General features: G+C 41.6%; 1 protein-coding gene across 2 annotated transcripts in view; it reads left to right on the forward strand.

The window, feature by feature from the left end:
- Window positions 1-25,542, forward strand: part of ERGIC1 (endoplasmic reticulum-golgi intermediate compartment 1) — a 270,638-nt gene that overhangs the window by 167,464 nt on the left and 77,632 nt on the right. The gene's annotated exons all lie outside the window — the stretch shown is intronic.

Raw genomic sequence — 25,542 nt, forward strand, 5'->3', positions numbered from 1 at the left:
GCACGCCTCTCTGTTTGCAGTATGTATAGCTGGTGGTCCTGTAGGTTAAACGCTGACAAAGTTTGTTGTAGAGGGTCCGTGGATTCGACCCAAAGAAGTGTTGGCGCACTCACAGATGGCATCAAGACCGCGCCTGTGAACATATTGATGGCACCAAAATCATGTGGTTGCACATCAAGGGCAGTGTCCACGTGCTTACTGAAGGTCACAAACTGTGTATCGCTGTTGATGGCACCGTGGTAGTGAAGGCCATGCCCTTGTGCTTACCACCGGAGTGTGTCCATCTGCGCCCTGATAGCAAGAGGGTGGTTGTGCTGAGCTTTAATGATGGCTACTGGGCAGGTACATTTGTGACTCTATTTGTGTATATGATTGCTCTTCTAGACCTATGGTGGCATAGACTAGTTAATATTGTTTTTTCAACTGCTTTTAAAATCTTTTTTTAGTGAAAAATCTCTTTTAATTATTATTATACATGACTAATTAGGCAGCACCTTTTTGATCCGACTAAAATTACACAAATATTATACTTAATGTAGGGGGTTTCAGTCAGTTCTCTTCTTTCATTGGTCTGCTTTTGTAATTCACATTTTCTTCAGCCCCTACATCATGGGGCAATGTATCAACCCACTCATTTTTATTTTTTCCTGTAATGTCATCATGGTGCAAAGAGATACAATATGGTTTGTGCTACTTTTTGGATTTTGGTTAAACATTCTCTCCCCTGCACTGGGTGTTGTCAGCTTTAAAGTGCTCAGACTTTCCCTGCTTACTGCATTGTGAATCGCGGCTGTGCTAAACCTGTAAAAAGTCACTGTTTCTCCTCTTGAAATGTAATTGATCTTGTGTTCAGTGTGGGATTACATTATGGAGGTCAGTCACTGACACTCAAGTGGCAACCCCACCTGACGGGGCTGTTGGATTCTGGGCGAAGAATTACAGATTAGTGAGCAAACTATGCAAATATTTATTTTGGGCTGCCTCAGTTGCTTTGAAATGCACATTTTCATATATTTCCACTTAGCCAATTTGGACAAAAAAAAATTCACTGCACACTTAAACGTATTTGCTCACTTATATATCCTTATAAATGGGCCACAGTAGTCTTCTGAGTTACCTTTTTATGGATTATTTTTGGAAACTGTTCATTGTTAATCTTCCATACATTTGTGGACAAATGTAGCAGTCTCCACTCCAACTTGAATGCGTTCAAATGTTGACTTTTAAACTTTATACACTTTAGGTGTCCTATTTCCTCTGAACTCCAAACCCATCACTACCGAAGCAGTAATATTTGCTCAAATTAGCCTTATTCTTTTGACCATTGGCAACTTCAGTTTATGTGGCTACTTGTACAGACACTAATGACAAGTGAGGATCTCCAAGGCCTACCTTTCCATGTTTATCACTACCTGTTCTTGCCCACCCCTCCTCTTCTATGCTGGTATGCACTTGATCATCTTACTTGGCTATGTGTACGCCATGCCTTTTCCATTTTTTTATACCCGTTTTGCAGCTGCTATTGATGAAAGCTGGTTCCATGTTTGCCTTCAGTTTCCTAGATTCACATTCCTTGTGTTATTCCCCTTGTTTTCCTGTGCAAGCATGTGCTTTTTTTTATCTTCCAAGATGATGGTGGTGTGTTTCATATGTAGTAATAGTGTGACACCTACAATTCATTAAGATGATACTAGCTAATCGAAATATGAACTTAAATTGAGCATTGTTCATTGGTAAACATTTATAACTTGCTTATTAAGAGCATTATAATACCAACACCAATTTCTCTCTCTGGGAAATGTGACGTTGGTCTGCAAAAAATGTTATAATAAAATTGATGATGCCTAAGTGGCATCCCAGTTTTGTGTTAAAGGTTGGCCTTCCCAGTTTTTGGCTCGCTTTTTGAAGTCCTCAAATCTTAGGAATGAGATCTTGGCGTCAGTGCAAGTATTTGTTATTTCGACACATGCCTCCTCCTGACTCACCGAGAATGTACTGCCCAGTTTAGATGTCTTAAGAAGTGTTAGGTCATTTTTATTGCTGCATTTTAATTTGCAGGCCGTGATTCCAGTGCATATAGCTTATGTCCACTGCTTATTACAGGCTAAGAATTACATCAGGCATATCAATATTTGTTCAACTTGATTTTGTTGGAATGTTCTCACTGCCGGCAAATGCCTAACAAGGAGCTGTGATTCACAGAGCAGCAGGTGGTGGTTTGGATGATTACATTAAGGGGTTATGGGCATACTTTGAAACTCTATATACTAAAATGCCCCACACCCAGACCTTGTGAATGATAGAGAAGCCACTTCAGAGCTGCTGATCTACAGTGAGGTGTGGTGGCCAGATGTACGATGATGTATCTTACTGCCTCTGCCTCATGGTCTCGTATCAGGAGCATTTTAATTATTAGTCCCTGTGTTCTAGACATACGTGGCGGCAATGTGGAGGCCATAGTTGAACTTATATGAATGTTCCTGTAGTAGAGTGGTGCATTCTCACTTTATCAGAATTATCTAAGGGCTGCTGTGAGAGGAGATCACACCTGTGCCAAACCCACTCCGAAATGCCTGCACCGTCAATTCCAGAATAAAGTTTATACTCAACATGATTCTGTCGAATTGCATAACTTGGGCACATGAAACGGGCAACGTGCTCCATCGCCTGGAGCAGATGTAGCAGAACATTCAGGAGATCCATGAATAGTAGATGTAGTATTTTCCTTTTCCCTAGGTAAGGGTTGGTGACGTGGACTATGTCAGCTGAAACTGATGATCACTCAATGAGTTGAATTGCACCAGTTCAGCCCTTACACATCAGCAAACGCAGAAGCAGCTTTACCTTTGTTCAAACCTGGTGCTTTATACGGTCATATTTTGCTATACCTACGAGCTGTGAATATCGATGGTCTTCTGGTACTCGGCCTGTGTAGTTTGAGCCGTTTTAGAGTCCTATAGGCATAGTGTTTGTAAATTACATTTCACAGTATTGTGCGTTATATAGCACTAAACTAGCCTATTTAGGCACACCTCAGAAATCCAAAGCAGGCCTAAAAAAAAAAAATCTAGGCACCTTCGTGCTATGGCCCAAATCGTTTTCAGGACGAAAATTCTCAGGCCTACTTGCCATGTCCAGCAAGGAAGTGTAATCGCCCTACCGAGGTGCAGGTGCAGCAAACTGTAACAGTTTTCTGATTGGATGATTGCAGCGCAAGCCCTGGGTTCAGAGCCCTATAGATGGCCACTCACCCCTTTGACTTCCACATTTAAGATGAAACATGTAGCGTTTCCTGCTTGATTACAACCTGCTAGAGGGACAGGTAGGCCGGATGCGCACAGAGTGCTTCTGCCCGCCCCTGCGTGCGTTTCTTCTGAGGCTGAGGTGTCAGTGTTTGGTGGTATTCAGTTCATGTTCATTCTTAGTCTTTGTTCCTCTGGCATTTGTTGTTGCGTGGCTTCTACGTTCTGTCGTAGACTGTGGCACACTTCAGGAACTCTGTGTACGTCTTGTTACTGAGCAGCAGCTTGCTTAAAGTCTAACAGCATTAGATGGCAACAGGCATCGCAGAGGCATTTCTTAAACTATAATGTGTAGATTTGAACCTGGAAACATTTGTCACGTGCCCTCCATGACCACAAATCCACCCACTGGTGAACTAAAAAGCAAGTTAATTGTCAGTTGTTCCTTGGATAGGGCATAGATTCTTATATATGAAGCTACCCTTTAGCCCAAATTAAATACAGGAGGTATTTGTACAGCGGACATCCTGAACTCGTGTATTTAAAGGTGCTCTCCTATGAGCCTTTATTGCCCTGCGAGGGGACAGGGGTCTTTATATGTGCAGAGACTAGCACCAAGGGTCCCCGTGGTCACATATCGGGTAATAATTGTTTAATTAACGGAGCAGCCGCCTCACGCAGCATGCTGGCTCCACACAGGTCGTTGTTTGTATGTTGATTCTTTCATTAATATATTACGCATGATTTTCCTTCTGCACCAGATAATGTGCCCTGTTAGCCAATGTAAGTATGTGTTATTTTAAAACAATAATGTGATTGGTGCTGTGTAAGTAACATTCAGTAACTGCACATTTACGTAAAGCAGGCTATGAAAGTGTGTGCTTTGTTTGTTTAATTTTTTTTTTAAAACATACTTTTTGGGGGAACAGCCAGGGTTTTTATTCATTTTAGTTTTAGCTACAGAACTGTGAGGGCTGGAGAGAGATCATTTGGTCTTCTCTTTAGAGACAGATTCTGTGTCCATTTATTCTCAGATCTATTCAGATACTTATGATTATGCTAATTATTTAGATTAATTAACTACTTTTTGGTTTCTGTAAAACTCTTTTTTAATAAACCCTGGAGGTTGATAACTTTAGAATTTTGTTGCGTGCACGTTTTATTAATAGACTTGGACCAAGTCTGAACGATTTAGGGCCTCATTATGAGTTTGGCGGAGGGGATTACGCTGTATCAAATGTGACGGATATCCCGTCTGCCGTATTACAAGTTCCATTATATCCTATGGAACTTGAAAAACGGCGGATTGGATATCTGTCACGTTTGGGACGGAGTAATTCCCTCCACCAAGGACGTAATCAGGCCCTTAGTCCTGTTCTTGCCTAATTATCCTCTTACTTGGAGGGTCAGCAGATGTCTTGTGTATTAGGTGGCGATAGTTTGGTCATTATTACAGGGTGCATGCAAATACCCCTTGCTGTAGATTACGGCTTCCGTGCTCTCACAGGCTGTGTTCACATAAAGTGGTGTTCAGTTAGTGTGAGTGTGTATGTATGGCAAGGTAGCATGGGAGGCTGTAAGAAGTTACAAAGTGGCACGTTTGGGTGCATGTTGATGATATATGATTTTAGGAAAGCTGTATAGAGTGGACCCTCTGCAGGTGAAGTGACCCGCCCCACCTCCTCCTCTTATGCTCTGTGTTCAGCCACCCCTCCCCCTCTTCTCCCTAATGGTAGAATTCCTCCTTTTCTTGCTGCAGAACCAGGAGGTGCTCCAACATGGATGTCATTTAGGGGTTGCCAGGGAGTCTCGGCTGCGACCCCTGACGTGCTTCTTGAGACCCCTGACTCTGCTGTTGTGATCCCGGGTCTCAGAGGTGGCAGAATCAGTTCCAAAAGTGCGGGGATTACGGTCCTGACCTCCTTATTTTCTGCACCACAGGGATTCATTTATATGAAGACACCAACACTTTTTTAGAGCTGCACGGTAGCCTTTGCTGTTTGCGCTGCAAATGGTCGACCTACAATCATTTTTTACTGCATTTTTCTTTTGTTGGAGTTGGGCTGTGTGAATTCCAGCAATGTATATACACTTTGGATACCATCTCAACGGTACCACCCGAGGGCTGCTCCTTTCCTATTCAGGGCCTGGCTGCCATGGACACATGCACAATTAAAAACTCACATTTACGGCCTTCGAACTGCGCCTTTGCAGTTTTCTGATCTGTGGTAGGACAAGAAGAAAGAGTCAAATTGGTAGCGCAATGAAGAAGGTAAGAGTTGGCTGTGATACGTGGATTCGTCTTCGAGCCTCTCTGAGGTAGTGGAGCCTGTAAATGTAGAAAAAAAACTGCTAGTATCGGCTCAGTGGATGTGCTGCGGTGAGCAACATCTCAGAATCCAAAATTCCTCCTCATCTGTCTCTGAAAGGAGAACACATACAAGCTGTAGTGCTGGCCTCTCCACGTCAACTCAAGTTGGTTAGGCTGAAGCAATTAATGCACAAAGTCGCATGCATAGTTTCTTTCCGTTTAATTTAAACGATGGAAAAGAGTGGCATCAGTGGCTTTCCATCCTTACCCTGCTGCACCTGCCCTGGAAATATAGTACTGGGGGAACAAAAGCTGCATTTCCCTGCGCATGTGCAGCAGTTGCATCTGCTATAGCCTGCTTACCTTTACAGCTCCCAGCTGGGTGACAAGGAGGGACGGATTACATTTTAAATTCTGTGCTTTTATTTTTCATATTACCCAAAACTCCTACTTCCACACTCTGACGTATCGAGCAGTCCCAGCTGCATGTCCCGCACCAGCCCGGTACACTGTAACCACTAACAAGCCCTGTCAGTTTATGTTCAAATCTCAAATAGGAACAAGCGTTTGTAATGCAATGGGTCTCTTGTTTGCTCAAGTTAAAGCTATTAGCGCTGTAAACTCCTAACTAGACTTTTCTTGTTGCATAAAATGAAAAGTAAAACAGTTTCACATAATCGAGCCGATGGCCGCCATGAGCGCAAAGCAGACACACAAAAGGAAACTGAAGTTCGCTCGCAGTGAAACGTATTGCCGAAAGTGCAATTATCCATGTAACCGGCAAAAGTGCAGTTATCCATGAAACGGGGTCGATGTCCTGCAAAGCGCTCGACTACTGCCCAGCGAGATCGCGCTGCATAGGAAATAAAAAAAACATGCAAAAGACATGGAGCCTTGTATGTTTTCAGTAGTTGGCCGGTGCGCTCGAGGCGGGCTAAACACCGGAAAAGGCATGACGTATGCATGCCTTTCACTAATTAAATCAAGCAAATTTTAAAAGGCAAGCCCACGTACCAATCAAACTGATGGGCGTGACAGTGTGTGGTTAAAAGCCCACTGAGCGATTACACCAGGGACAGAAAGCTTTGCGTGCTGGACCCTAAAAAGGATGGTCACACAAGAGATGTCCTAAAAGCGTAGCTCAGCAGCATTATTTTTTTATTTGAGGTTTATTTAACCACGAAAAATGTGGACAACCTATGAGAAACACAATGATAAATCTATTTAACCCAAAACCTTAAATGTATTGTCAACTTCTCGTTATTCATATTAAATTAATAGTTCTGCCACCCCTAGTCGATAACAGGCATTTTGCTTGTAGATTTGCTCTTTTTTTTTTAATCATGCCAGGGCCTCACTGTCAAACATTCTAGCTCTGCATGTCCTGAGACAGTGCACCCTCCCCGGCAGGATCTTCGTAGATCCACCACCAATTAAGCAGGTGAGTGAGTGAGCAGGAACAGTACAGACTACTGTACACAATTGCATTATGTTGTGCCTTTTATTGGTGGCCTTCTGATAAAACTTTTTTCTGTGCAGAGTGAGAAAGTGTTGATACACAAGCATTTGATTTTACGCGCTCTTCCCAGGTACACTTTCTGATTCAATAAATGGCTTTCCTGTTTTATTTGCGTTAATTTTAAGCGTCTGCGTGATTGTTAAGAGCTTCTACTGAACTGATAGATCCCAGCCAAACGTCACAGCATAGTTCTGTTTGACAATTGTTTCTATGAAATTATTTAAAAAAAAAACGCTTGTGTAATTGTTTAAGTCAACAGAACATTGCACTTTAACCCAAGAGTCTTTGGGATCCTGTCCAGGTGTTTTTTTTTGTAGATATGATGCTTTAGTGTGATCGTCCATGCTGTTAAATATGTTGCTGCTTTCAACTACATGTCCTTTAATAGCTCATTTAGTTATTTTTTTTTTTATGTGGCCTGCTCTCGAAATAGGTAGATTTTTCCTACAGTAGAAGTCGCCCGACCTTCACTGCAATAGATCAGCTTCTCCCATTGTTACTAGCTCTCAGGAAAGTGCTTCGAAAGATGGTTTGGGGAAAATTTATCTTGCCATATCTTCCCGACATGGCATTTTATGTCCCCTTTAGTCTACACCCAAAAAAGATGCACCTCCTGAGATAATGAATAATATTTACAAGCACCAGTCGTTCTTCCAAGGTGGAAATCACGTATACATTTTATTTAATGATTGCCATGAACAAAACTACAACGAAAATTATGCAGAGGTATCACTCAATACACAATCTAGGACAGAATAAAACCCTAACATTTTAGAGGCTCTTTACATAAATAACACCCCTCTCAACCTACTAAATCTCCAGTGCGGGGGAAGCCAGACATTGTTGGTGCATGATCCAAATGAGAATAATCAAGGAGAGGCAAAGTTTACAAGGTAGGTGAACACAATGATCTCTAAGAACTACCCATGAACTCAGGGTAAGTTGTTGAGATATAGTAAGTACTGCGTCCCTTCCTAGTTGGTACAAACATTTGTCATTCCTTTATTTGGAGTTAGTATTGATAAAAGTGTATTTACTGTGTTGCCTACTAAACTAGTGCCCAATTACTGCCAAATGCTGCCAGCCATGATAGGGTGTCATTTTTCTACTGCTGGGCACTCTCCCTATATACTGGTCTCCCAGTCAGTGTGTTTTAAAGTCATTTTGGATCATTTAATTACATAATTACGTGAACTAGACTGACAAGGTTCTAAACTCAAGCGAAAAAAAAAACCACGAAACCGCTCTGGACACACCCTAGCTCTTGCCTAATCTCGCTATCAGTGTATTTGAATAGTTCCAGAATGCCCTTCTAAACTCAATGACTTTTTAGCAAATTTAAGTGAAAACTGCGCCATGGAAAGTTCCGTTTGGCAGCATTTCTCACAGTGAAGAATCTTGTCTCTCTCGCGTCCCCTTTGGAGATGTTGGGGTTTCTCATTTCATTTGCTAGCTTGAATTTAGTTTTACACATTTTCCGATGTAACATCGGGGGCACTAGTGATGGTAGCGGCTGGGAATAGTGGCAGAGATGGGAACTACCATCCATGGAACAATCCTTGGCACCTGCATATTATTGTATTATTCACTAGTACTTTCATTAAAAAAATTAAGCACCAGGGGGTGGACCAAGAACTTTACTGGCAGCTGAGGTACTGGCAGCTGTTTTTAAATATATGTTGTGTACATACATGTGGGTGAGTGTTTCTGTGTGAGAGAACTTATGTATGTGAAAGCATGTCTATATGTGAATATTTAGAGAGTCGGCCAATGGGTGTGAATGAGCAAGATTGTCAGTGTAAGCGAGTGACTGAATGAAAATGAGTGAGCTTGAGAGAGTGACTGCAAGTAAGAGATTGTGTGACTGAAGGTAAATAAGAATATGTGTGATGAGTTTTGGAGTGAATTACAATAGGCATGAGCATCAGTAAGTGTATCTGTGAGTGAGATAAATGAGTTAGTGAGCATAAGTAAGAATGAGTATGTGTGACTGCAATTGATTGTGAGTGAGAAAGTATGAATGAGTCATACTTGATGATGCTGCTTAAAACCGTGTGGGTGTAAATGAATGAGAAACAATAATTCCAAGCGAGTGAAAATAAGGGATTGAAAATGAGTGAGTGCAAGTAGGTGTGAGTGAGAAAGGAGTAAATCAGAAAAGTAATGAGTAAGTGAATGAGTGCAAATGAGTGAAACAAGGGGAGTGCAAAAGTAAGTGACAATGTAAAAGTGAGTGAAAATTAATGGGTGAGTCTGAGTGAGTGAGAATGAAGATGACACAGTGAGTGTAAGTGATCATGAGTGAGATTTTTTTTTTTTTTTTTTTTGCTGCGAGTCTGCTGGTGGCCTTGGCATACGGAAGGTAATTCTCTCCTATAGAGGCACCTCTGGTGAAATACTGGCGTACTGGAGGCAACGGAAATTGGAGGTAAGGCAGGCACCTTTGGGAAAATACTGACACACTGGAGGTAATTCCTGGCATAATGGACTTTCATCTTAAAAACTGCTACTTGCATACAGGATGTAATTATTGGCTTTTGGTCACCCTTAGGAATTGCTGGCACTAGTACATTGGAGGTAATTCTTGGCATAAAGGAGGACCACCATGCACTATGGGCAGAGGCAGCAATGACAAAACGCTGGCCCTAACATTTTGGAGTTATTTTTTGACATATGGGTCAACCATGATAAATGGATGGTCTTAATTGCAGAATTCTAGCACTGGCATGTTGTATGTAATATTTAGTATGGGGCACCAATGGCAAAATGCTGGGCCTGGCAGAGTGAAGCCTTTTTGCTGACATATGGTGGCCCGCATAGCAAATTTTGAAATGGGTAGTCCATAAGGGACTTGAATATTTAATTAGGGCCCCTTCAGAGCGTAAGTATTTTAGAAAATGTATGTGAAAATTGTGCTTTTAAAAAACACATTATTTGACTCATATTTTTTCCAAAGTTTAATCCAGGGGAAAGCCCCAAATACCCATAGAAAAGGTCGGGCTCCCATGCTTCACTCGTTCCCTATAGTTCAGTGCAAGAAATTCGCCCCACCACTTTCAAAGATCATGTCAGCACCGTAATGTTGGCGGTACTGAAAAGAGACATTTGTTTGTGTTTATATTAATCATACCATTCCTATTGTGCTTCAGCAATGTCGATTATTGTCCTGCCATTAGGTTTAAGCTCCCATTTTGGGAATATTCAAGGTTAAAGGTAATGACGTCCTTTCTTGTGATGTTGTTAAGTTCAAAGGGTATGTGATGTCACCTCCGCTACTCCTGCCATGCTCGTGTATTGACATCCATGTGCTCTAAGCTGACATGTTTGCACACTCTGCACAGAGCTGATAACAAATGTGAGTCCCGTTGGAAAATAATGTACTGTACCCACTCTTCGTTCTCTTTCTCCAGGACCTTGAAGTGCTCTTACAGGCAACATGCAGGCAGAGGGAAAAGCACTTATAAATAGGTGTCCAACTGGAAAATACCACATTATATCCGATCCTGCTGTTTCTCGCCCCAAAATCTTGAGGAACCCTAGCATGCCTAAAGGTCCAATGTAGTGCAATGGAAAGTGAGAAATACTTAGTTTTCTTGTATGCAAATGGCAGGATATTCACAGCTCTTACCCCTATCCATCTCCAGATCCTGGAAGTGATCTAAAGTACCTAAAATAAGCTACAGTGAATATAAATAAATTAACCGCTCTTTACTTTAAAGTATAGAGTGAGCCGAACTCTTTATCTCCCGCCAGGGCTTCAGAAAAGTCTAAATTGTATAGACCCATCATGTCAGCAATCCATGCCAAAAAATAAGTGCCAGGGTGCTTGCCCTTTGCCGCTGTCAGCGCTGCCAAGCCATTATCAACATAGCTATTAACCATCATATTCCTACAAGGGTTGCAGTTCTGACTATTGCAGGCCCCGAAAACCATAGGAATAGCTTTGGGGTTGGGATTAGTCATTTTTAACGTCTATTGAATGAATAAACAGTTGTTGTGCTCATGTCTGAATTACACAAACAGCGCCACCATGTGGCAGACCGTCATAAATGGCGATGTTGACAATTAAGTGCAGGTGTAGAGTCCCACAAACCACTAGCCCAAATTAGGCACTGACTGCAGGGTCTCGTAGCAAAGGTTGGTGCTACACAAGATACCACAGCTTAACATTTTAAGTTACACATGTTATTCAGAGGTGCTATTTTATAGATTGTAATTTTTTTTTATTTTTATTTTTTTATAACTTTTAGGGCTTTTCTTCTGTACTTTGCATGGTGGTATCCTTGCAGGCCACCACAATATCTACAATTTCAGGTTTTCTGTCTGCTGGTATCATGGTCGTCCAAAGTTTCTTGTGTTTGTGGTACTGCTAATGTTAAAAAAAAAAAAAAAAAAAAAAAATGAAACCAGTTCAAGGGTTGAGTGCATTAGTTACGTTGGGCAGATTTTTTTAAGTCACTAGCCCTGCCGGTCCGATAACATTTTTCTTATGTTTCAAAGCCTGGAAACTGGAACCCACTTTGTGCTTGTGTGCGTTCTTCATTCCATGGCACTCCACCAGATCTAAAAGTCGAAGTTCATGGTAGAGAAAGAACATGTTTTAGTCCTGAATGACTTACTTTGAGAGAAATAAGCTCAGTACAGAGCAAGTGGAGAAAAAAGAATGATAAAGTCAAGAAAATGGAACTGCTTGATGCCCAGTTAACCAAACTTTTCTACCCCATTGTACCTGCCAGCACTGTCAGCCACGTTCCTTGTTCTGTTTGAGTTGGCTTGTGTGATGGAGCTGTTAATAGAAGAGAATACTGCAGGCTTTATAGGCCTTAGTGTGAGAATGACTCCATTCTGGTACTTAATACGTATCATAAAATGTCTACGTCAAGATGCTCAAGTTGATTGTGAGGCAATTTGAGCACTATCTCCACACAGTGCTCCAACACCTTTTATAGAAAAGCTGCATGTGAGTTCAGAAACTTAGGTGCACGAGGGTTAATAAGTTTGAATAGTTAGGTCCACGTAAAGAAACAAGTAGGTCCATTCTGATGAAGGTTTGACATTCTGATGGAACAGGTAGAGAAAAACATTCATAATAAGAGCTGCTGCATCACTCTTCAGTCTCTGAGATTGTCTTGCAAGCTGCTAAGATTGTTTGTAGGCTGATGAACCGTGAGCAGGATAATCTAAAAGGGACAAATGCCATAGTGAAACCAATAGGAAAGATATCGTACTGCACAGTCCCAGAAATCGTTCCTGAATCATGAGAAATCTCAGGAATCCTAGGAAGTAAAGGGATCGAATTGTGTAGACCAAGGTACTCTGATCCAAAGGTTGGGGGTGATTCTTTGGTAAGTTTATTGGATTGTGGTGGGAATGCAGGGATCATAACCACAGCCCTCTGATCTGGAAGACCGAGACTGGTATTTCGTGGAATGTGTCAGAATTTCCAGAGGAGGTGGTTATGCTGTTGCTAGATGTGAGCTGATTACCATGAGGTCTTGACCAAGGTGGCCCACAACAGCCACCGTTACTAGTAAACCTTCCACATAAATGGCAGTGGCTTAATGGGCTTCGGCTGGGGTGCATTCAGTTCTTGAAAAAACACGTTTTCTGTGCCTTTACAGACACTCGAGGAAAATGACAACCTGGAGCTTGTCCAGGCCTGAATGAGTTGACTCACTGAGCTGTTTTCTAGGGAATGACAAACGGGACCAGGTATCGTGAATACTTTCTTGACAGACAGACACACCCTCTTTTGCTTTCTCTTTGTGCAGATGCTTATCAGTAGCATCCTGAGGATGAACCACCCTGGAGCAGAGGCTCTAAGGATGTACCAAAACCAATAGTACTGTGGAAATGTTGCAGCTTGGTGCCACCATGAATCACAGACCACCTATGCTGGTTCCAACATCCCATTTTGTCAAAAAGTGTTACGACTGGTCTTAGAAAAGGCTAGTGAGCGGGCATAATTCTGCGAGATCATGTACAAAGTTCTGCTCTGCTTCCTCAAACACTGTCTGCGCATGCAGTCCTAGCAAAGTTTGGACACTTCAGCGTTTTATTGGAAAAACAGTCTCCTGTATAGTGGTTCTTGTGCTACAGTAACTTCCTTATGGAGTTTAGCAATGATGTTCTCGCAGAAGAACAGCTGGCTGAGGATGACTCTATAAATGTTTTGTTACCTTTACATTCACTGTATGGGTGTAAATATTGAAGTTGTCCTGGCCAAAGTGCTACTTATCTCAGAGGTCGCAGGGTTGTTGAAAAACACCACTCAGTACCACTAACAGTGGTATGTGGGACCCTTTAAGCATGTAGGGGTGAACATCATCCACTGAGGAGTTGGTTGTTTTGGCCTGCATTATAAGATTTGTTAAGTGCGTACCACTGAAAGACATGACTGGCCCACCCGGTTTCCCCAAGGTGAGGAAGACTCTTACTTATGGCCACAAACCCATGCCCCTCTTCTGAGGTCACCACCTGCTAAGTGGGTATCTCTTTGGCCAAAGGGCATCAGCTGTATAGGCAAATGCATATTAATCACAGCTGAGTGCTGAGAGGGCAGAGACATTGACAAGTCCCGCTGGGCTTTACCCTTTGCTGTTCAGAACCCCTCATCCCCCTGAAAAGTGAAATGAGTGACCCTGTTGCATAGGGATTTTTCTCCCTGCCAGTGAGGAACATTCCTCAATTTAATTGGCTGGCCAGTCTTCCCCTCATAGCAGTTCCCAGCAGAGAAAAATCAGTGATGAATGCTGTGCCACTGGGACCGGCATCCCAGCGCCAGAAGGGCCACTGGGTGAAGTATTTCCGATGACAGACATCTTAGACTCCACTATCGGAAATCTGGAGGCTTCCCCACATCTGAATGGGATAGAAGGACCACAGTTCCGGCAGAGCAGATGCCCCACCAATTTATATTAGAGAAAACGAAATCTTAAATAAATGACTTGTCAAGTCTTCAATGCAAATGAATTGGAGCATTTAATTTGGAGGACAGTGACAACAAGATGCCTAGTGTACCTGAGTTATGACCCACTATCAGTTTTAGCTTAACATAACACAACAAAGGTATTCCTGAATGCCTATAAGCAAAGTGCTGTGTTAACCTACAGGCCTCACTCTGGCTTATGTCTCTGCAGGCCGCATTGTTGGGGTTAGGATAAACCACTGTTCAGTTCACGTTACACTTTCAGTGACCCAATGTAGGTGTCTGGCCGAGGCATCTAACGTAGCTGCAGGCTGTGAGGAACAAAATAATTCTAAGCTTCTGAAATATCCACTTTCTGTTGTGAAATCTTCTTATGAATGATCGCTACACTCTGCTTGGGTGCCTGTTCAGGGCTACCTGGGGAGAAAGCCGCTGGTATCTTGGAGACTGCTGGGTGGGCGGTGCGGTCAGACTCATTTCCTAGGGCGAGGGCCCTGCAATGACTATCCCAGTTCTTGGAAGGGGCTAGGATGTTGGTGTGCTCATCCTTGTAGCGCCCCGTTTGTGCTGTGGATACGGTTGACATGGGCTACATTACTAATACCCTGTGATTTCTTTTCTAGCAGATGCTCTGCCAGAGGAATGACTCAGTTACAGGCTTGGTTGTTCTCAGTAGGTTTTTGGTGCTATTTTGTTTTTTGAGCCCCTGTAGTGCTTTCCTCTTATCTAGTTTCTAAGCACTAACATAACACAACAGAAATGCACTTCTGAGGTCAAAGAAGACTTTTATTGTTGTTAATTCTTCCCCAACCACAATATTTATGAATGACAAATTAGTAGCTTTCAAGTCCGCGTTAATCAAACAAAATATATCAGTTTGCAATATACACAGCAGGTTATATTTATAAGATATTGAATGCAAAGCAAAACAAATACTTCACCGTGTGGGAACTATCTACAGCTTCATCTTTCTAAGGTCTGCAAGCTGATGACCCCTGTCAGCCGCGAGAGAGAGATTCATCTACCCACACGGGATTGCTGGCAGCCTGCGCCAAGCTCCAGCACGAGGTCCGGCAGATTCGAATCTGACTCTCTGCAGCCTGTTACATTCGTTACAAAGGTGTGCCCCCTCCTCTCAGACCTGGGAAACTGAGCAAGCCTTTTGGAGACTGGCCAGGTCTCCAAGACTACTCCTGTTCCCAAGCTCAAGCGAAGAAAAAACAACACCCATGTACTCTCTCTTATCATGTCTAGTCTACTGTGAGAAAAACATCTTGGTTCTCTGGTGCAAAAACACAGCTTGGAAAAATACAGCTTGGATTCTCAACTGCAATGTCTAACTCCACGTTAAAGGCAATAGGCAGCTAACCTAGATATCAAATGCAATGTCATGTTAAAGGCAATAGGCAGCTAACCTAAATATCAAATGCAATGTCTAGTGTCATGTCAAAGCCAATAAGCATCTAAGCTGAATACAAAATGCAATGTCTTATATCATGTCAAATCCCATAGGCAGCTGAGCTGAATACAAAATGCAATATATAATATCATGTCAAAGCCAATAGGCAGCGGAGCTGAATATATGATATCATGTCAAAGCCAATAGGCAGAATATCTAATAGCATGTCAAAGTCAATAGGCAGCTAAACTGAATACATCATGTCAAAGCCAATAGGAATGCAATGTCAAAGCCAATAGGCGGCTAGACTGGATACAGCATGTCAAAGCCAATAGGCAGAATACAGAATGTAATGACTAATGCAATGTCAAAGCCCATAGGCGGCTCAACTGAATACAGAAAGTAATGGCTAATGCCATGTCAAAGCCAATAGGCAGAATACAGAATGTAATGACTAATGCAATGTCAAAGCCCATAGGCGGCTAAACTGAACAAAACATACCATGTGCTACTGGTGAACATTGAGCAACTAATATGCGCAGTGGTGAAACACAAAGTCATTGGTCAAAACAAACTTTATCAAATGGCAGTACAGCCCCTTTGCTAATTTCATGAAAGGAGTATCCTTCCTCAAGCACAGCACTGGTTTCTGTGGGATGGCAAATGTCAAAATCCGTTACTTATTTAATCCTTCTTACCGGTACTTGTCTGTACTTCCCATTGGAAAATACTGGATATCTGAAATGCAAGAGAGTAAAGTGGTGCTGATAAAGTAAAAGATTTGGTCTCTTATTACCATCTATTAGCTGCACTCCTCTTGTTCACATGACACATGTTACGCAATTACCCTAAATATACAGTACTATACTAACTTCTCCTGAAACGAATCATTGTCATCGCATGATACAGTGACGCACAGAATTCGGAGCATTTTCATGTGGAACAAAGTTTATTTCCGACAAACACATCCTATTAACGAACTAAGTTAAACTTGTAAAGCTGGAGTGTTCCTGGGGCGTAATAAAATCCAATCTAAGACATTCTCTTGAAGTTCTGAAACTAGCTCCAAAGCATCTGATTGAATTATTGAGGATGCTGCAAAAATACAGCATATTTTTTTTAAGTCCAGTTTTCTTTATTATGATTTTCACACTCAATTGAGTACAGTTACAGGTATTGCAAACCATCAGAATAGTATGGAACACACGGATTAAAACAATAGAGCCATAAAGGAAGAGAAAATGTATGATGAGAAAGTAAATCAGCTACAATATTAAAATCGCAGTATTGCAAAACCAGAGCAGGGCAGTATAGTATAATCCCATGCAAAATATGCAACAGTATTCTAATCTCCCACCCGAGAACGGTGTAAAAACATCGGAGTAAATAATTCAGTCCAGATCCTGAGCCACGGTGTTTCTGAAATGTCCCCACTGTTGATGCTATTTTATCAGGTGAAGTCTTTGCTCGATTGAGACGATGTTAAACCTCAAGCATGTAAGAGGCAGTGGGGTCCTTAAGCAGCACCCAAATACAAGATCGCTCGGTGGCATTTCAAACCAATACATTTTCAGGAGTCCGTAACAAAATACAAATCAAAAGAGTTTGAACTAATTCAAAGTGTAGTACAGGAGGCAAAAATAATAGACAGAATGCACAATAAATCAATATAGGAAATTAGGAAAAGTATGGACCAGTAAAAGACATGATGTCAACCAAAATATTCTGCATCAAAAACAGAAGATGATTCAACAAGGGTTTTGCTTCTACAGTCGAGGACTGGCTCACCTCCAGATTTTACAGCTTATATAAGTAAATTCATCCTATGTATCAAAGAAAATGAATGGGCAGATCATAATGCAGAACTATACAGCGTCATCTAATGCCACCATTCTAACACTAACCACCTAACTGCATATCGGTGTGCCCTAGTGTGACCTAAGGGAAGGCAGTCAAGGCCTAGTTCAGGCGTAGTTGTGTCAAGCACAGGAAAATAGAATTCTCTTAAGTGCAGTTGTTACAGTGGAAAAGTGTTCAAAATTTCAAAATATCAAACCCATTTTATTAAATCGAAATCAGCTCAAACACCACCAATAACATATACACAACGAAGAAAATACAAATAGCCAGAAAAAGACTATAAAAGAATGAAGTGGCCATAGAAGACTTAGCTTGTTCGAATGGCGTATCCACCTCGAAATCTAGGCTCCCCACTGACTGGCTGCGCATGTGAAGGGACTAAATACAGGGTTCCAGTGTACCCAGCGTTCAGCTCTTAATGACTATTTTGATTTCCAATCTGTTTCCTTGAATTCAAAAGTAGAACCCTTCACCCGCACCGCATCACCCCTGGGCATAAAGCCTGTCAGGTAAGGTGTGACAGTCCATTTATTGTTTTTCTTGATTGCTTAAAGTGGACAAAGAACCAGTGGAATAGCTGTTAAATGTATATCGGACACAGATAACCCCGTCTGAGCATGCATAAAGACACCAACCAGTGTAACTGTAGAATGTCAGGTTGGCGGTTTTCAATTTTAGAAAGTCATGAAAGTCCATGTTGCTTACGTGATACCTTGATTCGAGATGTAGAACAGACACAGCAAGCACCATTGCATAAGCCACCTTCAGTGATAAGGCCCTCCTATTCTGTACCACCAAGGTCAAAATTGATTTTTAATTTTTCTTTAGTGGTTTTGCCATAAAGGCATAGCAGCTGAATAAATATTTATACGCTTTCATCTATCGGAGGACATCAGTGCCCTATCTGTATCAGTGTTTACCAGTAGCATTCGTGATATTCGTTTCTTAGATGCTACAGGCGAAGATAACAGGGGAGATAGCCAAATCTCTTCCGTCTCGATATCAAGCAACAATGTACTTACTGTATATGTCTGGGCCTGTTTTATCCAGCCGCCGCATCCCCTTACTTGCTAGCAGTAAAGTATGATACTTTGAGAAGTTTGCCAGTCTGGCCCTACCTTCTAAATTTAAACTCCTTTTTGGAAGGATCAGCCAAGGTTTCTTACCTGTCCAAATGCATTGTTAATGGGATGGTCACTGGCCTTAAAGAAAGTAACTGAAAGTCTTTGGGGAAGCGTAACCGTTGTGAAATGAAGGAAATGGTGTGAATTATTTTCTTAGCTTCCAACTTGCTCCACCATGTTAAGACCTTTTGGCGACCACGAGCCAACAATATCCAACACCTTTTTCAACAGTCATCTGAGTTCAGCTGAATTGTTGTGTGATTTTACTAGAAAAAGAGCCCACGATATGCAAGTTGGCCTGACTGTTATTTAAGGCTTGTATTCTTTACTGCACTTTTTGAAAGGAATCCATTCAGATTAGGACACTTTCAGACACAATCCCAATACCACAGCATAATCAGCAGTGATATCCTTTATTGCTGGGCGTGAGCATCAACCTAGGAGACAGATAAGATGATTTCATCTGTATATGAAGCAAGCCTACACATGTTTGCGTACAAAGAAACTGTTGTCTTGGTGCAAGACCATCAGAAGTGCTTCCAAACAATTAAAAATGGAAGTGGTGGCAGAGGAAAGCTGTGATGTATGCCTCTTCTGAGATTAAAGACATCTGAGCAAATCTATTTGTTTCAAGGTTTGCCAGAGACATCTTATAAAGTGCCATGGTCGCTTTAAAAAATATCCCCTATTTTTGCGTCAAGTAAAGTAGCATATAGGAAAGTCCATGACACACTGCCCAGTGCTTTTCTGCATCGAATGTTAAAGCGGGGGTCAGTAGCCCCTTCTTCTTGGCTTGAGTGATGACATCAGCCGCAAATCTAGTATTGCCACTGAGCCTCCCCTCATAAAACCGGTTTATGCAGTAAAAACAATGGATGGAAGCAGTGGGAAGAGCCTGTTGACCAAGATTGTGGCATAAATCTTGCACTCTTAAGTAGCGAGGTGGGACACAGCTCTAGCAACGCAACTCATTTCTTTCCTTCCAGATATATAAAACAGATGTCATCATACAAGTACCAGAGCTAAACCCCTGCCAAATAACGAAAACAAGCACGGAGTCAACAATCCTGTTAATTGTTCTGAAAGCAAACTTATAAACAAGGTTAGGAAGACCATCCAGCCCAGGATCCTTATCATTAGGGAGGGAGTTGATAGCATCAATAATCTCCATCTCCCTGTTTGTCCTTTAGAGACAGCAGATTGAGCCTATCTAGAACTTGTCAAGACACCATGCTCGGTCTCTAAACTGCATAGTGTCAAAAGTCATTCAGGCTATCAACAATATCCTTACTGCTATTTAGTATTGCACCATCTGTGTCTTAAAATAATTCACAGGCAGTTTGCTGGCTCTTGTCCCCTTCAATACGAAACAAGCTTGTTGTCCTTCAGCCCATAAATCTGATTCTTTACTAATACTTTCATATTCTAAGCTCATCAGACAGACTGACCTCTGTGCTGGTGATAGGCATGTCATAAGCATTCAATTTTTTATAGCCTAGGTAGCAATACCGATGATTACACCACAAACCACAGTCTTTATTGTATCCCACAACACTAAAGAATTTATATATTCTGAATGTTTTTCTTTGATGGTTCAACAATGGGCTCTTTTTATGCCAAAGTAACGGATCAGTATCAAGTCTCCGATGTTATTATTCAGAAGTCAGTCTCTGCGTAATAACTGCTAATGTAATAAACAAATGATCCCAAATACACATTTCAAAGATGCTGGTTATGGCAGCCTTTAGAAAAATGTGGTCAAGCCTAAAATACTATTAATTGTCTATACAGGAAAAAAGTATAATATTTGACAGCATGATTAACCGATCTCCACGGATCCTTTAACTCTTGTTGCCATCGTGGTCTAGACTTTGAAATGAATTGACAGCCTGCAACCTGATCCTCAGACCTACCCTTTTCATGTTTTAACCCCACAAACAAATTAATAAAACTTCGCCTGACACCCTCTCATTCTACTACTTAATAGAGATTAACAGTCATAATGTGCATGAGACTACCTCTCACTCTCATAGCAAATCCTCATGTACCTCCCTCAATGTGCATATCTAACACCTAACATTGTAATGAGATAGTCTGTGTGGCTACACCATATGGCGCTCTTGATTTGGCCTGATTTCAGCCTAAGGAATACTTAAGGAGTACACAAGACTCCGTTTAAGGCACCCTTTTTGGTGTACCAGCACCACTGCCAGCCCGATGCCCTGAATGACAGTCCAGCGGCTGCTACGTACGGTATGTGCATGAAGCCTTATATGGGTCAGAAACTCAACCCTAGACCTGTTTTGTGAGATTCAATAAAGGCTTCATGTAGGGCCCTCCTTCAGTTGTTTTATAAGGATTTCCTTTGTCAGAATTAGCCGGAAGAATGTTATTCCCCCATCTCACAGAAGGATATGCGACCAATGTCCTTTTTACAGTGTAAAAGTGAACAGATGTTGCTCGGTTTTTCTGGCCAGGCATGTTGCCCCCTGTTCCACAGGGCCCATGCGAATCTAATGCTCATTGTCTGGAAGAGGGCAGCAAATACTCTGTGCGAGTGTCCGTTACACGCTAGAACTCCAACTAGAATCAGCAATGCACGTTGGCCTTTCCCTTCAAAGTCCAGTAGAGTACTCCGTCTCCACATTGTGCCTGAAAGGCTTAATTTCACATTTACCTCACTATGCTAGTTAACATACGTCACTAGTTTCAGCAATGCCGCCGCAACGTACACTCTGTTGGGTCCAGCACTTTATAGAATTGAAAGTCCATTTCAAATGACATCAAGTTAATTCCCCATATCCCAGGGATTGGTTTGTAAAAGCTCTGCCAGTAATTCCTAACGGGGCCTACCATGATCTGCTATCTTAAATGTAGTACAGAGACCATGTAATATGTTTGGGACATCAAGAGGTTTGAACAGTCCACATGACTCATTTTTTCAGTTAGCAAGCTGAAAGAATTTATAGATCGGAGTTATTTAAACAAAAAAAAAAACCTGTTCCTATTGATTATACAGCTGTATTCTTACATAGTCTGTATTGTTGTATTCCTATTTAGTCTTATTGCATGGAAAGATGTATGCAGTTCAGTTTACAAAAGTATCTTGGTGCTGTTGGGTGGAGGTGATATTGAGTGATTTATGCTGATTGAGGATCGTGACTGAGGTATTCTCCCTGGATCCCTACCAGCCAGTACGAGCTTCCATTATGGAGGCTTTGTTGTCATTAAGGTGAATGCTAACTGGTGGGTGAGCACTCATGAGACCCAGGAACAGTAGATTAATATTTCAAGTGGTACTCCCACAAGGATTAACTGCCCTCCTTTACTCATCTTAGACTGTAGGGTGCCCTGTTCCATAAATCATAGTAATATTGTATCCTGTTACTCCAGTGACCAACAGGCCATGCCTCTGTAACTTCAGCAAGCAAAGACAGTAAATGTTGGATCTATTTTTGTAGTCGCTGCTGGGGGGTGGGGGGGAGGAAGGGGGGAGGAAGAGAGAGAGAGAGACTGACCCTCTAACCGCATTTGCTTTCTGGTGTAATGCTAAATACATATACATTTTAAAAAAAAAAACACTGGAATAGTATTATTGAACTTTTTTTTACCAACTGAATTACAAAGGAGGGTACTCTTCCCAGCTGTGAATTTGGGTTGGTAAAAGGTGTACGTTTTTACGTTTACCTCTTTTATTCCTTTCTGTACTGTTTCCACACAACATGGTGTTGATAAACATTGATAAACATTGCCTTGGAGCCGAGCTTCAAAAAATTAGGTCGAATGTGTCAACTTGCCAAACGTCACAGGAATGTTTCTTGGAGTCACAATCTGTCTGATTTCTTTTTTGAACGCGTCCTGACGGACTTCGCGCTGCCAGGGGTGTGGTATGTGAATATTCAATGAGAAGAGCCAAGGGCAGCAACCGAGGAGCTAGAGGAGGGAAGGCTGACGAGGCAGTGTTCAATTGGCGACTGATGTGACTGTGCCTTTCATGACTCGGGGTGCTTCGTGGATGAGCCACTGCATTACTGATGTAACTAGGGAGTGCTTTATTACACATCTGCACACTGTTTATTGGAGAAATGTAAACATTGCTCAAGTGTGGGCTGCAGTTACGGATATTAGGAAGAATGTGAAGTAATGTTCTTTGTCTCCAGTTGACAAACATGGGGGGGAATGTCGTTTCGTTAGGGGGGAAAAATAAAACCATCCAAGTATCGGTGAGTCTTGCACAAAAAGTAGGTGGCAGCATTTGTCACCTACAGGGTGCCACCAGCCAGCACCATTTAGCCCTCCTATACTACTTTATTAATCCTCTCCCATGAGTGGTGCTGATTGCTAAAGAAAGGTCATTGTTTCATATGAGAATGGTACGCTTTCCACAGCCTGTGAGAGTGAGGAAACGCTCCACAATTTCCCACTTGATAAACCAGATCAGAGTGGTAAATTTAACAGACTGATTTTAATTCACATGATTTTGAGAACACATATCCCTGTGAAACATATCCCATTGCCTACGTACACATCTACCATGATTGTAGAGACAAACAGTGGTGCATGCCATTACTAAGTTAAAGTTAGGTCAAATGTTCCATAGGAAGAGCATTTTTTTGGTTTGCTTTGCTAATATTTTGGCAAGCTTTGACTAATCTGCACGGATCTTTCAATAAAGGAAAAAGTTAATCCACTTTTGCGCTTTCATAAAAAGCTTAACTACTCTTTCAAACATGGGCCTAGAAAAAGTGGAAGTCCCAAAAGTGTGATTTCCCATGTTAATTTCCATCAGAAAAGTTGCTGCTCGATACAGTAAGAATGGCTGAACATAAGGACATAATTTGCCAGAAAGTTAAAACTTTATTTTTGTGATTTGGTGTAAATCTGTTCAGCCCTTTTAAATAATTAGTGTTTAAAGAGGGGCTCAGTTGGGCATGCTGTAGCTAAAAATTAATTATATCTGGACTCTCGGTGTCCAGATATACTGTGAATGGCCAATTTAAAAGGTACTAGTCAATCTTAATTGACTTTCCACAAAATGGACAGTATGTTGTGGCAGCCATTACAGTACTCTGACATATGGCGTTGTATTGCAGCTTACCACAGCGTTTTGATGAACCAAAGTGCTGCATTTCTGTATTTATGAGAGACATGCAGCACACATGAACACAGTATTGAGGGAATCAAAGCTGTAAAACTAAATGCATTTTCTTTAGAAATGAGGGGGTTCATTTTGTCATAGACATTTTGGTTAGTGCTCTTTAAAGCTAAAATGAGGACACATTTTATACAGTTTCTCAAATATCTTCCTCATCAATTTCAGTGAAACATGCAGATTGGAGGGTCTGGCTCGAGGCTTTTACTGGGATGTCACGAGTGATGATGTCCGTGATTATGTTTAACATGTCACGAGTGATTTAATATGTAAGGTCATGAGCATTACATCTTAGAGGGTGCAAGTTTTAGTTAGTTCACTACGCTATAACTGGTATATTAGTGTTTTTTGGATCTGTAACATTAACATGGTCCTTTCTTTCCAACATCTAACTATAACATCACTTTAACCTTTGGCTATGTTTTATTAATCCCATTTTAAATTGCCCTTATGATATGCACAGCAGAGGTTGGCCTCTGGGCCTAGCATCATGGCCAGGCCTTGTGCTCAACCCTCTGCTGACAGCCAGTCACCACTGCACATGGACTCAGGCCATGCATTGTGGACATTGGCCATTGAGCCTACGTCTAGTCATCGTGTGCATTACTCTGCTGGCGCTCAACTACCAGCGTGCACTAAGCGCATAGCAAGAGTTGCCTCTAAGGCACATGCAACGAGCCCACTCTGCACAAAGTTTGTCTCCCAAATGTTTACTATTTTAAAATTAACGATCTGTTAAGCAACTGGGAAAATTGGTAGGGTGTACAAAGAGACCATTACTTCTCAGTTAGAGGTCTCCTTCTTTAACTATTTTAGCTCCTTTAATCTACTTTATGCTTTCAATTACTTAAAAGCATATCACCCCTCACATTTTAACCGACTGGTTTCATACCTACATTCACATCTCAGTGCCGATTTGCTTCAGCCTGCTTTCTTGGGAAAGGCTGCTAATTCAAGAGTTTCTAATCCAACAAAATAGTGTTTAGGAGCTCCTCGCTTTTGTCTGGAATGCAGAAGCTTAGCACGCTCATTACTCTTTAGAACTCTGTGCTGAAGCTGTAGTAAAACACTGGGGAATCAACTGACAGGCTGCGCATGTTTGAAGTACATGTTGTACTCGGAATATCAAACTTTCTCCTCGCATGGCTGAAGAAGATATTGTGAACTTATAGAAAATATCCTCTCATTTTAGCTTCTGGAGCGCCTTCCATGACCTCTATGAGAAGATCATGAGGGGAAAAAAGTCTTCTCTCAGACATTGTTGTTCAAATCCCAGCAGTAAATGAGCATTAGTCACAAAGTAAAATCATATTAGAGAATGACAGAATTCCTAAAATGATTATTGTACCAACAACAAATGGGTTCTATATTGTGACTAAAATATTGTATAACCATTCATGTGACCCTCAGTCCTTCATACCAATTCTTTGTAAAATATATTATTGTACTCTTCTTTTCAATGGGAGCCAGGCATTATACTTCCTATCTGCTGTAATGCCATGTCCCTGTGTATCCTGGGCCCTTTGGAATCTGTGTATTAGGTATTAAAGTCGTCCTAGAGTGCTTCATAGTAGTGCACTTGTGAACGGATTACTGCTTCCACCAAAGCCCTAGGAAACAGGGAAAGTAGTGTACAAAAATGACTGTTTTTTCATTCAGTGGAAATCGCAGCCAACCACAGTGCTGATTTGGTTACCGAACGTACAATATGCATCCTTGTGACTGATGGCCTTTTGGCACAATGGAGGCAGAACCTAGCTAGAAACTCTAATTTCTCCCAACATTTGTATCTTGTGTACATAGACCGTGACAAAACTACGCAATGAGTAATGGATTGGAGTATATATGTTGTAAGATTGCTTATACAGTTGCTTTAATATATGGCCCAACAGGGCATGAAGAGATGGGGGGGGGGGGGGGGGGTTGTAATGTGTATTGTGCAGATTTCACAGAACCCACTGCTTTGTTTTAAAATAAGATAATGTAAATTAACTCCACTGAATAACT

Source organism: Pleurodeles waltl, chromosome 7 (genome assembly GCF_031143425.1).
Source record: "Pleurodeles waltl isolate 20211129_DDA chromosome 7, aPleWal1.hap1.20221129, whole genome shotgun sequence".
NCBI classification, from domain to species: domain Eukaryota; kingdom Metazoa; phylum Chordata; class Amphibia; order Caudata; family Salamandridae; genus Pleurodeles; species Pleurodeles waltl.